This window comes from Gallus gallus, chromosome 3 (genome assembly GCF_016699485.2).
Source record: "Gallus gallus isolate bGalGal1 chromosome 3, bGalGal1.mat.broiler.GRCg7b, whole genome shotgun sequence".
NCBI lineage: Eukaryota > Metazoa > Chordata > Aves > Galliformes > Phasianidae > Gallus > Gallus gallus.
In genome coordinates this window covers 67,048,283-67,062,565 of record NC_052534.1, presented here as the reverse complement: position 1 = coordinate 67,062,565, position 14,283 = coordinate 67,048,283, and the positions used below count along the sequence as shown (strand labels likewise).

At 47.0% G+C, this 14,283-nt stretch overlaps 1 protein-coding gene across 1 annotated transcript in view; it reads left to right on the top strand.

The window, feature by feature from the left end:
* The window catches only part of FOXO3 (forkhead box O3), an 85,686-nt gene that overhangs the window by 2,569 nt on the left and 68,834 nt on the right, over window positions 1–14,283 (top strand). The gene's annotated exons all lie outside the window — the stretch shown is intronic.

Below are 14,283 nucleotides of genomic sequence, written 5' to 3'. Positions count from 1 at the left end.
AATGCGGGGCAGGGCTCTGAAACCCACGGATTCTGCATTGTTGGGGCCGAGCTAGGTACCGGGTGTTGTGTGACGGTGAGCACGGAGCGTGGCAAAGGGTTAAACCTCACGGTGCCAGCGTGGCCTTCCCCGGTTGGTATCGCACACTGAACCGAGGCTCTCTCTGCCAGCTGCTGTGGCAAATGCTGCTCCTTTATGAGCTGTGTTGAATTTTCAGTGAACTCTGTATCGCTGCTCCGAAGGGCAGACAGCGGGGCTGTGCTGCTTGGGCTGAATGCGGTGGCAGAGCTCCCGTTGCCTCAGCAGCAGCAGCAGCAGGACCCGGCCCAAGTACTCACATTGATCAACGTGCTTAATACAGTCACAATTTTTTTTTTCTTTTCTGACAACTTATCCTGTTAATTTGATATTGATTCGTTCCCTGAGCAGCATTAGCTGGTACTTGGAGCTAATTACAGTGTTAAAAACTTGGATCCCTTGGGATTTCTCTCATATGATTTAGCTCAGAAGTCCCTCTGCAGCCTTTAGGGTGACCTTTATCAGCACAGAGGCACGTCGGTGCGGGACATCCCTCCTCCTTCAGGGGCCGTCTGTGGAGCTGGGCTGTGCTCAGACAGGGAGATGGGGTGAAGGGAGGCCAGGAGCTGACCATGGGCTGCCGAGCAGGGCAGGAGCCGCTTCAGTCCCTGCATTTGTGTTGAGAAGAGGGATATTTCAGCCGTCTGGAAAGTAAATGAGTTTGTGCAGAGGCACTGCTCTTAAATACAGACTCCATCTTAGCCTCCCGATGCTCAAACACATTATATGTTATTATCATCTCTGTTTCCCTCTCAGGTAATGAACGCAACGATTTGAGAGTTAATGTCAGCATCTCACACCAGACTTTTTCTTTCTTTTCAGATTTTAACCTGAGATTTTAAGTGAACAGAAAATAACTCTGCATCAGAAGGATTTTATCTTAATTTCACACAACCAGGTTTATCTTGGAAGGCTGCAAGCACACTTAACGATATTCTTTTCCAGCCTTGAGAAGGAAAAGTGTCATTTTTAAACAAAGAGAAGAGGATACCTTGTCTTGTTATCCTAGGTATTATTATACATGAAATTTTAATGCTGTTCCCGGTGAGATGTGGCGAAGACCATAATCCGTACACATAGCTGGGATTAAACTCCTCCAAACAATTATTCTAAGAGCTATAAATTAAAGTTGCGACTATCGTTCGACTACACGTTATTATTATTATTATTATTTTGCCTGGGGCATTAAAGCAGAAGCGAATGTTTCAGATGTGGTTAGGAAGGCATACATTATGCTTCCGCTAACTCCGATAAGGCTCGCCCCGTGCACACAGCTCCAGCCTGCCCCGGTGCCAGCAGGATGCCAGCCTTCAGCCATTGCCCCGCGCTGCTGTCAGCCCGGTCCGGCGGATGGCCGGGAGGGAGGGAGGGGTTAGGTGCGTGATCCCTTATCTGCTGACTGCCTGGGATTGCTGTGGCAAGTCAGCGTTTAAATTTCTTATCGCTGGAGCTGGGGGAAAGGTGTCGGCTGGCTGCACGGTGTAGGATGAGTATTGCACGCGCCTACCACGCAGTTCCTCGATGGCTCGTCTGTCTGTGCTCCTGAATTCAGGCATCTGTTAGCCTATCTGCAGCCTGCAATTGCAGAACTTCTGTGCTGACTTGCTGCTTGCTAAGTGCTTGGAAAACCAATGTTTCAACTTGCTTTCCTCAATAATCCCGAAACTGAAAACCAAAGCAGCGCTCTCTGTTCGTGCGCATAGAGGAGGTGCCTGGTTTCAATGCAGCGTGTTGAAGTGCTCCCGTATCGTTTCCTATAACACTGTTTTGTAATTTCTTGCAGCACTCTCTTGTGAAACACAGCCTTTTCTGCAGGAAGAGTACACTAGGGGGACTGCTCTCCTCTCTACTGAGCTGTATTGCAGGGCTGTGAATGGGTCCCTCATATGCGGGTACTGGTAACTCCCAAATCTTGGTACGGCCAACTTGAGTAGGTTTGGTGTTCTACCAGAAGCCTGTTTGTTTGACACCTGTTGCACTTGTTTTTACACTGTTGCATCTTCCTCATGAAGGATAAATACTAACTGCTGGCTTATTTACTTTGGAGGGTAGATTTTTGGAGACTTTGTATGCAAACACTGCCTCTTTCATTACCTTGTTTTATTGACCGATGTGTGCTGAAGCACTGCAATTCCTCCAGCGTAGCAAACGTACAGGTATTTTCTCTGCTTATTGAGAAACTTACCAGTGATGCAGGCACGTGCCTAAATCTGTTAACCAGATGCTGACTTGATGTGTGGGACGTTCTTTATCATCTTTTTGCAAAGGATGTGGGAAGGAAGCAACGCTGCTCTCTGTTCTTCTTACTTCTCCCTCCTCAGAATAGCAAATTGCTTCTGTATCAGGAGCAGCAGTGTAAAACTGGAATTTGCATCACCTTTGTTTTTCTGGTGCTTTTTTGTTAAAAACAAAACCACATTTCCCAGTAAATTGCTAGCATGAGTATTTTTTTCATCCTTCTATTATATTTTTACTTTTTTTTCCATAATTTTGAGCTGCCGTATTTGTCCACACAGAAAGGCTTAGGTTGCAAACTGTAGTCTTACTATTTCAAGTTTTGATCTAGTGAAGCAGCCATGGGTTTAAGCACGTGGAGAGTTCCTTGGGACTTCGCTGGGATTACTCATGTCCTTAAACTTACTGCTTAAGCACCTTACCTGATCAAAGCCTTACGCTTGTACAAAATGCTCAGTAATGTTTGTTTGTAAGTGAATTTCATGCTGAGCTAAACAGATGCAGAATTCCAGCCCCAAATTCTGAAATGCTAGATAACAAGCTGCTTGCATGGAAGAGGAGTGTAGTTTAGCATCAAAGTAATAAATGACTTTTTGAACTTTACTGTATAAGTCATGTGTAGGTACTAGCGTACATTATTATTTTATATTGGAAGCATACATCAAAGATCTCATTTTTTTCCCCTGCTTGTGCAGGTAGGGAACAGCTGTGAGAGGAGAAGGATGTGCTGGGCAGCCCCTGAGAGGTGCTGATGTTCCCCCCCAGCAGTGCCTCAGTGAGGAGCACTTCTGCTTAAGGACTTGAAAAATGCAGATATGAGCACATTGCCTTGGTGAGCGTCATCAGCTGTAGGTAGAGTCACGAGTTCTGATAAACTTGGACTAGGGAGTCTCCAGTGAATGCTTCAGGATAGCATCGCAGCCAGGTAGGCTTGCTTAGGAAGTGCTGGAATCAGTGCTCCTCAGCTCTTTAAAAACAACAGGCTACCTGAAACTGTCGTGCAGGAAGGGACTACCGGGAACAAGGGGTATCTCAGGATAAGCAGCCAGGTGATTTCTGTAGGTGGCAGCCTCCTAAAGGTGCCCTGCAAGGTTTGAGCAGCCAGCTGCTTCTGTGGCAGCGTTGAAAGTATTTGTGAGGTTTGCTTTGTGCTTGCAGTGCAATTACAGTGGGTTGTTGTGTGGTGGCATATTGCCAGGGGAGAAACCAAAAGTGCTCCCAAATGCAAGTTGCTGCTCAGACTAAAACCCTGCACGTTCTCTTTTCTCTCCCACTTTTGGAAAAGCTTTCCTGCTATCTCTGTCACAGGAAAAAGTGCCCCAGGGCAAGGCTGTAAAATAGCAGCTGTACATTACCTTTAAAGGCGTACAGCCCTCAAGGTTTCAAGGCTTGATCTCTCTGTAGGACGGTGATCTGTGAGCACCCAAATGTTGCCATTCCCAAGCTCACATGGGAAAGGAGCCCCAGCCCCTGCAGCACTTCTTGGGGTCATGTCCTGCAGAGAGTGTGGAGCCTGCTGGTAGCACGGCGCTGAAGGAGCTGCTGCTTTTTTGATGTGGCTTTTCTTGGGGATGACAACATGTGCACAGTGCAGTGGTTCGGTTGCAAAAAATAAAATGGTGAAGCAATGTGCACCATCATTCAGTTTTCAGTAGTGCTGACTCAGCACATGGTGAGTTAAGTGAGGATTAAGCTTAACCTTCTATTCACTCTTTTTTTTTAATATACTTCTGCAAACTTGGACTGTTCTTTACTACAATTTCCTGAGCATTGCCACACACTAAGCTTGGAAAATGAGGTACATTTAACCAATTTATGGCCTGACATATGTTAATTAACATTAATTACCTGCTTGAATAGTCCATTTAGCACTTATTATTAAAAAGTGGCTTGTCTACAGAAGGGGGATTTTCCTTCAGAGTGAGATGTTTTGTTCTGACTTGCTTCAGACAAAGCCAGGATGGGTTATCCCATGCTGCTTTGTGTGGCTGTGCCAGCTTGCTTGTGCTTTAGTGATGGGATACCATTGCAATGCTGACAGCCCCCAACTCCTTAGCCATGTGCATGTGGCATTTATTTGACATTGGCTTAGCTTTCCAAGCAAGTCAGCATGTTTCGAAGTATTTTTTGCTAGCAGTAGGTACAGCTCTTGCTTCTCTGGTTGAGGGAGATGAAGAGGGAGCTCTGTTTCTCAGCGTGCTAAAACCCAACTATGCATGCTGCTGTAGACCTGATAGTCCATCAGAGCCTCAACACTGAGGAGTATCACTGGACAAGAGCTTACCTGGAGAAGCAGGAGGAACTTGCTGCAGTGCTGCATCTGTGAGCCCCAGGGAGGACCCATTGACTCTTCAGAAGCTCTGCCAGGTGTGGGTAATTTTCTGGAGGTCTGGATCACAAGAAGGGAAAGTGTAGATAAGACCAAGTCTTTAGGAGAGCGTGTGAGAGGCTTGAGGCAGGGAGCGGTTAAATGGCTGCTGACAGGGATTCAGAAATCCTGGAGGTGGCCCTTACGTGACAGTTGCAGCAAGTGCCTTAACAAGGATGCCTTGAGTGTTGACTTGGAGCGAAGAACATTGTGTTCTGGGGACGGACTCTTTCTAAGCACTTAAACACCAGACCAAGAGCGCAAACTGTAGGAAGTTAAACAACAGGATGAGAGAGGCTTCATTTTGTTCCACAGAACTTGGGATTTTTCTTTCTGTGGCCATGCAGAACCCTGGAGGACTGCAGTGATGCGGGCCCAGCCCCATGTTTGGGAAGAGCTCAGCTCTGTGAGGCTGTAGTGGGAGTTGGGGATGCCCTGCAGGGAGGGCTCCTTCAGCTTTGTATGAAGGGCCTACCTCTAGCTTCCTGCAGCCAGTGAGAGCTGGCCACCACTGGAGTGGAGCATGGCCTTCAGTTACTGTCTCAATCAGCTACCTTGTCTCATGGGTAATGCCTTGGGCAGAACTTATCACAGGATGGGGTTGGAGGTGATGGGGCTGCGGGATGGCTGTTTCAGGGCACTGTCAGGAGTTGGGAGGAAGCAAAGAAACGAGTGATTGTGTTAGTGCTCTGCCCTAACTGTGTGAGGATGTGTGAGGGAGCTGCCTGGAGGAGAAAATTGTCATGGTGCTGTTGTATTTGCCACAACGGTGCCCCTGATGCTTGGCCTTCCTGTGAGGTTTGGGAGGAGCTGGTCTTGCCTTGCAAAGCCAGAGTTCTTTCTCTGGGCTACGCCCTAGCATGTTTCCCTAGGGCTGACATGCTTGTAGCACTGCTTTGCAGACTTAGAGGCAGGTCAGGAGTTAACAGTGCTCGTGTCTTGCTGGTAATACTGCATGTGGGTCCTACCTGGACTTTGCTAATTGGTGCAATTTTCTTAATCTGTTCACTAGGGCTGATTTAAAAATAAAGGCTCTTTATTTTTAAATAAAGATTTCTGCTGAAGTAAGATGCCTTTGTACAGTTTCACTGGTAGAAAAAATGCCTTTCTGGAGATTTGTACTGATAGATGTGAAGATGGGTTCCTATAACAGACTTGCAGTAACGAATGGAATTAATTACTTGCTTGATCAAAACATGTAATGTACTTGCGAGCTGAATTATGAAATGCAGTGTTCTCACTTGAACACATTCATTTGCCAAGCTATTCTTTTCTTTTTTTCCCCCCCACTTGTGTTTCATTTAATTTCTCCCTTGCTGGTGTGGTTGCTGCTTGGTGTGTGTGATGGGAGTGTGAGGGAGGCACGGGAGGAATGCTGGGGGCAATGAAGGTGAGGTGGATGGCAGGCAGCACCTAAGGCTTATGTCGATGGCTCTGCAGTCCATGCCATCCTGGACAGCACTAAATTGGAAGCAGGAAGCTGCTGGTGAGGGCGTGGAGCTCTTATCTGTGCCATCATCCCTGGCTGTGACGCACCCTGGGGCCGGTGGGCATGTTTCAGCGGGGTGAATCACCGAGTCATGCCACTATGTGTCCCTGTAGCCCTTGCCCAGGTGGAGGATGGGTCTGTGCTGAGATCTGCTGACAAAACCCCGCTGGGAGCTGTGGAATCAGGAGGGGAGGGAGCAGAGTTGCCGAAGGTGTGGGTTTTGTCTGCTGGCACCACTGAGGCTACCGTCATGCTTTGTGTTTCGCTTGCTCACACCCCAGCCTTGTGGCACTTCAGACAGCCCTACATCCTGGGGTTTTTTCAGGCCTCCAGCTCTGTCCGAGTCCATGGAGACATCTGGGGTTGTGACCAACAGATGCATGCAGCACAGTCTGAGGGGGGAAAAAAAGTTCTTGGTTGGTTTGCTGGTTCCCCAGCCACGTGATGAGCCAAAGAGCAGAACTGGGATGGGTGCCAGTGTGTCGGCAGGGAGGTGGCATCTGCTTATCGTGGCCCCAGAGGGGTGGGAGGCCGGCAGATAAACAGAGAGGCTGGGAGGACAGGATTCTGCCTGCTGTGGGGGAGCAGGTAGAGGCGCACCACAACACATAGGCACGCACGTGTCTCACCTTAGGGTGCTGCAGAGTAGTTGTAGAGGGGATGTAAATCATTTTGCACGGGTGCAGCCTGGTTTGTGACAGTGCAGCAGGGGCAGATGAGAGCAGGGCCTGACTCCTGTCCCTGCATAAGGCCACGTCAGAGCGGCATGATGGGGCTTTCCAAGCAGGGCTCCCCTGCAGTGCCAGCATGTATTTCATCAGTGTCAGAAAGAATGGAGCCAGCAGTGCTTATAGCCCTGGCTGCAGTAGGACCTGGGCTCCTCCTGAGGACTGTGCAAGGCCAGGCAGTGTTAGTAACAGTGTTGCTTGCACTTAAGTAAACAAAGTTCTATTTATAAGCCTAGTCATTACCTGGTAATATTCTAATACAGAACACTTTCCTAGTCTAAAGAGCCAGCAATGAAATGGGTAAGATTATTTGTCAGTATAAATTAGTGCTTTCTCAATTTTTTTTCTGAAACAGGTTGAAGAAGGATTAAAAAACCATTATTTTAAATAAATAATTTTAAGACATGCCCTCCAGCGTCATATTTACTTTATCAAGTCTAGAGTATGGACTAAGTCTAGAATATGGGGATTGGAAGTACTTTGAAGTCCTTTCCAACTGAAGCTATTCTATGACCAAGTTATCTTGGTATCTCTTCCAGTTGTATGTTGGCACTTTTAAAACCTTCTGTATTTGTTTCTTACTCTCCATGCTGGCTCTTCGGACAGATATTTCAGCTTTCCAAAGATGGGTTACAACCAAAGGTAGCCCCACCTTCTCCCATAAAATCTGCAATGTAGATGTTCCTTAAAATGTAGGACTGAATCCAAATAAAAACTGTGTGACTTTGTGGGTATTGGTGAAGTTGGGTAATGAACCCTATCTTGGGCAAATATATTTGCTTGTGCTTCACGGAGGATTTATTGGTTTCGTATATAAAGTTCTAGATATGCTTAGTACATAAAATTGGCTCCTGATAAGCGAGAACACTGCTAAACAAAGAGTGTCTTTGTGTGAAGCTTTCACAGGCTCTCATGTTATCACCTTTTTTTGCTGATTGGTTTTGCTCTGAGAACAGCGATGTGGTTTCCTGAAAGCCTATAACTTATTTGCTCTTCAAAACCCTGTGCCTTAGCAAAAGTTCAGATAATGTTTTTTCCAGGAATTTGTAGGAGTTGGTGATGCCAGTTCAAGTCATGTCCTGAGACGCAGTGTAAGCTGAGACTCCTGAAGCTGGCGTCCTTGTTTTGTGCAACGTGATCTGTTAGGTTTAAAAGCTTCACTGTATGGGAGAACTCAAAACCACTTGTCTGCCATGTCAGGTTTCAGGGTGAATGGTGGTTCTTTAAGTATTCATCGTGTCCTGTGGAAGGAGGCGGTTGTTCATGCAATGCCTTTGGAAGAGAATAGCCTTGACACCAAGAGTGATGCTGCCACCAAGAACCTGTAAAAGATTTGGAGTGTTTTGGGAATGTTGTGCAAGCAGCTTCTACTTTTGCACAGCCTGAACCATGTATGTGACCCAGATAAGTAGGCCACATCTAAAATCTTAGATTTGAAAATGGAAACGGTGTCAGAGCTCTGAATGGCTTGGGCCAGAGGTATCCAGCCTCATTTGTCTAGCAGCTGAAACCTCCAAACCCAGTGCTTTTATTTCCATCATTATGGTGACTGTGTGATTCTCAGCTTCCCCAAGCTGATTTATTTCTTGCCCCGCTGCTCCTACAACCTAGTTCCTGCATGGTGAAAATATTTCTGATTAGAAGGTTTGCACACTTGAGGTAGGGAAAAATCTCTTACAAAGAGCTGTTTTTCAGAAGGCTTCTGGAAAGGGAGCTGCATGCTTACAAAGATATTTGGAAATGAATAGCAAGGCCACTTTACATTGAAAAAGGGAAGGAAAGCATTTGGGCCATAAGGTAGTGGCACAGGGGGCTGGGAGGAGGAAGGGCACTGAGAACTAGCAGTGGGAAGTAAATCAACCTGACGTGTGTTTGTCGGCATCTGATGTGTACCGGGCCTGGTGGGGTAGCTTGGAGCAGGTGGAGGAAGCATACTGTTTACCTAATTAGAAACATAAATAAAATCTTTCCAACGTTTTTCTAAATTAAAATGCACTGGAAACATATGTCAGACTTCTCACATCCGGGAAAGCTCTCTCGCACCCACCGTTCCCTCGGGAGATCCTTGCAGCCCACCTTCCTGAGGCTCCTCTGGGCAGCAGCCCTCCTGTCCGAAGGCTGACAGCAGCAGCCCTCAGGGAGAGGTGGCTGTGGTCTGGGGTGATAGGGAAGAAGCTGGGAAGCCATGGGTCAGGGTGGTGGTTGGGGTCGATGAGGGCAGGATTTCAGCCTGGCGTGTTTGCTGAGAAGTAATGATGGTGGGGATCGTGGTAAGGGCGGCTCCGTGAGGCCAGCGTGTTTTGGGCACTGAGGAGGCAAAGGTGATGCTAATTGCAAGAGAGACTACTTAACCGCTTTGCATTATGTTTGAAAGGAAGGGGGAATAATGCTGTTTGAATGGCCTATTTTGACTTTCTCAGTGTAATACGGTTAACGTTGTTGACTTTTCTGGACAGTGAATTACCATTTTATCAAACCCTGCTGGAAATGACTGTGTTGGTGGGTGAGGTATTTCAGCCACGCGGTCTGAACTGAGGAGTTACCTCCTGCTGCTTCACTCAGTGGCAGGAGTTTTTTTCCTCTTTCGTCTGGAAAGGTCTTCTGCTATGCAGCACGATGACAGCAGGTTTTTTTAATACAAAATAGGGACCTGTCAGGAAGAATATAAAATGGGGCACTGAAGAAGTCTAATTTAGAAGCAGAAAGGGCATAAATCTCCACCTCTTTCTGGAGACAGAAGACCAAAGTACAGAAGTGTTTGCTTGCTTGTAAAATTCAGTCCTGATCGCAGGAAGGAGTCGTGTTGAAGACGTGACTCTACCTAACCTCGTTGCAAGTTTTTCCACATCATTTTCAGCATGGAGCTGGATGTTACGTAAGGGGATTCTTGGATGACGAAGTGCCTCTGTTAGGATATGCTCTGCTTATTGTGTAGTTACTGAAATTGTTTGCTGTTTTGGACCGGTGTCAGGCAGAATAATACTGAATAAGTCCCAGATGAATGTGGGTGGTGAAAGGAGAAAAATAACTTAAAATAAAGAGGGGTATTATCAACTGAACAGCTAGTGTTGATCCTGTGGTGCTGAAAAATGGAAGCAGGAAAAAGTAGTTGATTTTTCTTTTTTTCCCTTTTCTTTCCATCTTCTTTTTCTTCTTTTTTTTTTTTTTCCCCTTCCTTTAAAAAGGAAAATCTTAGCTGAAGGATTTGTTCTGACAAGAGTTTGGCACACTTCTTAAACTCGCAGCAATTTGGGATTGGCACAGCAGTGCTGCAGAGCATTCAGAGAAGTGCAGACAAGCCTCCAAAACGCGCGTGTGTGTCGTCAGATTCTTTGTCCGTTTCGGACAACATGAGCTGTAGTGTCCCTTGCAGCTGCTGGATCCAAGAGTATACGTAGTGAAAAGAACACTGTTTTGGCCAGCAGAAATGTTCACTTTGGGTTTTTCCAACAGCTGGGTCAGGATTTAACCATGGCGAGATCTACTCACATGTCATTTTTTTCTATTGAGACTCACATTTAAGCTTGTAATATGACAGTGCTCTCTAGTTAAAGGAAAGAGGGAAAAAAAAAGCAGCAAATTGAGAAATGATGTGGATTTGGTGTACTCTATGCCTGAAGGAAGAATGGTTTACTTGAGCACTATGATAACAATTGCTGGAGAAATTAAGTGTGGGTTTCCTTCTATTGTAGTTGAATCATGACCTCTTACTAAATTTATCCAGTCTCGAGTGCTTGGTTTCTGGCTTGACATTTTCATTTGGATGACAGTTGCTTTCTTAGAGCTCTGCATGGGCTGAGAGATGATGGCTTCTTTATTTTCTGTGGGAAACGCTCACAAGTCACCAAGCACCAATTCCCCTTGTAGAGACGGACGTGCTCGAGGGCACAGCTTTCTCCCTAGAAGCAACATGATACAGCAGGTGGGTGCCAGCAGCGGCAGTCACACGCCTTCCCCATTTTCCAGGAGCACAGAGGGAACAGGAAAGTCAGATTTCACGTCGCTTGAATAGCTGGAGTATTTCTGTGGATACTCCAAGATTGCACGACTACCCCCGTGGCTTGTTCTGGCCACTCGGTGAAGTGCTCCACAGAAGTACTAAATGACAGTATACCCCATTTATGCCAAAGTCTGCACCAAAAAATGTTTAAATATAAAAGCCAGTGCTCAGAAGTTGAAAATGTTGGAGTTGCTTCTCTCGCTTGGGATTTCCTCTCTTGTTCACTGTGACACCATCATTAGCAACATGCTGTCTTCCCCCAGCTTCAAGATGGGCTGCATGCTTCAGGGGATATCAGGGTTACAGTTCATCCCCAATGCTCTCCGCGTGGGCCCTGCTCCATGCTTGTTGCTCAGCTCTCAGTAAGGAAATACGCCCTTCCCTGCCTGCTGCTCTGTACCATTGCCTCCCCAGCATCCCCTGTGCTCCTAGATAGCGCCAGCCCTGCAGCCTCCTCTCTCTTTCTCAGCCTCCTGTCCCAGTCTCCTTCCTTGCTCTTCCCAGCCTTGCTCTGTACATCCCTCTTTTCCTTGTCATCTCTTGCCTCCCTGCCTTCCAGATCAGCTCTCTTTGTTCAGCTGGCCAAGTTTTTTGTCCAGTTCCTGGTTCCATGTTTCTCCCTGTCCCAGGACTTCCTGCTTTCAGTGTCTTACCTATCCCAGGCTGCTTGCCCTATTTCCAGTCGTACTTTCTGTTCAGGTTTGCAAGGCTATTAGTAACTGGGAACAGAGTTTTATAATAGGAAGTGTTGGACAATGCGAGGTGTAGGTGGGGCTCGCAGCACCACCTGTAATTTACAACTTTGTTTATTTTTTTAAACTAATCCAGTGTTGGGTAAGCAGTGCTGGTGCTGTCAGTGTGCAAATCCTTAGTCATTCAGGTAGTGTTATTCACTCTGCTGATACTGTGTAAATAGGGATTGCTCGTTGGTGTACGTGATGATCCAGCCTTAGGGAGATTTGCATCTCCACTGTGGCGTGGCCTGAATGAGACAGCTAGCAGTGTCTGAGATGGTGCATTTCAGGGCTCTGCTGAGCAGTCCTTAAAATGCTTGCTGTTTTGGGCAGAAAATTGTGAGATTTTATTGCGAAAGACTTGAAGGTTGCTTTCCACCCGTATGACTGGGTTGTGACTGTGGGCTGAGAGCACTCTCTGGCTCCTCTCTCACCTTCCTGCACTAGGACAGGCAGCCACAAGGTCAGAATAAGCTCATCACCCATTTTATCAGCTACCCAGCGGTCCCCACCTGGTTGACTGTTTTTGCTCATGCCTGCTAGCTCAGTGATCTGAGCTGTTGGTTAATTGCCTTTGGTTTTCCACCAAAGCTGAGGGAGAAGTTAAGCATCAGCTCCTGAAGAGCTTTTGTTGTACTTAGTGGAACGTGGAGTAATTGTGATTTCTTATTCCTTCCCTTCTGATAATGTTACAAGTTCCTCACTGATAATGTATATCACATAATCTGTGATGCGTCATAGATTATATGATGTGAAAGTATACAGTCCATAGTACCGTGTACATATCCTGCATCCTCTATTGAGTGCCCTCTGACTCAGCATACTTGGTTTAGGAAATGTTATAACCTTTTCTGATGTAGCTCCTTCTATCTTCTGCCTCTGCTGCAAACTTTGTGCTTTGTCTTTGATTCTGGTAGGCATCACCTGGCTTCTCTCATAGTCAGGAGACAGCTTAGTATGTAGCTGGTGCTAGACCAGCTCCTGTAATGGTAGGAATAACCCCGTATTGACTTTTCAAAGAACTTAAGCGCAGAGTGCACAGTTTATGAGCCCCTAGTTTTGAACTTTATTATGATGGAACTTTAATCAGGTAACAGGCTGGCCTTTTTCCATGGCAGTAAAGTGCACACAAACAGGCATTGCAACAAATACTGCAAAAGCAAATCTGGCAAATCTCCCGCAAGAGAAGCCTACAGTTTATTCTCTACCACTCCTCTGCAGGCTGTTGCAGAGGCTAGGGAGGCTGAGGGGTTCACAGCAGCTGATAGGTTTCAGACACTGTGCTTGGGTTTCCCGGGCTATTGATAACAGCTGTTTAGTCACAGATCTCTGGGTCACGATGTACTGGGATTTTCTGGTGGTTGTGACCTTGGGAGGGAATTAGACTGGATGTAATGTTTCCAAGAATTGGAGATGCCTGTGCCATTGACCTGGTACGCGTTGCTGGATCAATTACCAGCACTGGCACGATTTCACTTTAGGGGATTCTTGCAGCTACATCACAGTCTTGTTATTAGTAGATTATTGTTAATTGGCTGTAATACAGAGCCAGATATTTGCAGGGAGAAAGGACCTTACATAGCTGCTTTCTGTGATGTGGGTTCCCTGTGTGCAGTGCCGCTGTGATACGTACCCTGGTGCTGTATCTCACTTCTGTCTTCAGAAAACTGTTAGCAGCTTGAATGGAGTCCCTGTGCACACAAGGGATTGCTGTGTGGCACTGCATGGTGCTCCTGAGCACCCAGCGGCAATGGGAACTATGTGCGCAGAGATGCCGTAGCTCCTCTTTGTAATGTGGATGTGAATTGTGGTGTGGGGACTCAGTGCTTCTGAAGTGTGAGCTGCTGCAGCCTAGGCCTACCCCAAACATTTGTGGGCAAGGGGGGTTGGGATTTGCAGGCAGGGTTTCCCGGTGACCCGGGCAGCCCCAGGGCTAGATCCAGGCTGTGGTCAGATGATGGGGGCAGTCATTACGCGATGTGCTGAGGCACTTTTAACCTGTGACCTCATGGCTTTTGAATGTGCTCCTTTGCAGGGGATGAGAGATAGGCCGTGACCCTGCTCCATCAACCACGTGTTTTGGCCCGAAAGATCAGAGCCCGCTTTGGGTGTGATCTTTCAGCTTTGGGGTCGCTTCTCTCATTTTCTTTTCAGCCCGTGTCACAGCACAGCATGGTGTTTTTCGCAGGACGATTGAGCTGAGGCCCAGTTTGCGTTTGCTCTTGCTTGCGTGGTGGTCACCAGAAAACTTTCCTGTGTGGAAATGCAGCCCCCCCCCCCAATCTAGGCTGTCTGCTATTTACTTCCTTTGTAATTGACTGTCAAAGCGCTGCGTTTAATTCAAGTGCTCATAGGGTTTTCCTCAAAATGCCTATGCGGTATTAAGCCAGTCAGGAGTTACAAATGTAAACATGTTTACACAAAAACGGGGAATGCATAAAAGCTGGCAGCGCTTAAGCAGCCAAAAGCAGCGTGATTATATGCTGGAGGGACACTGAGAATGCGAGTTGCCGGCGTGTGAGTCCAGAAGTAAATCCTGACAAGAAGCGCTCGCAGCCTCTGCCTGCCCGTGTGTGTGGGGGGCTGCTGTCACTGCACGGCAGGAGAGAGGATCTGGGGGCCTCTGGGAATGCCAGGAGGGCCCTGAGGGA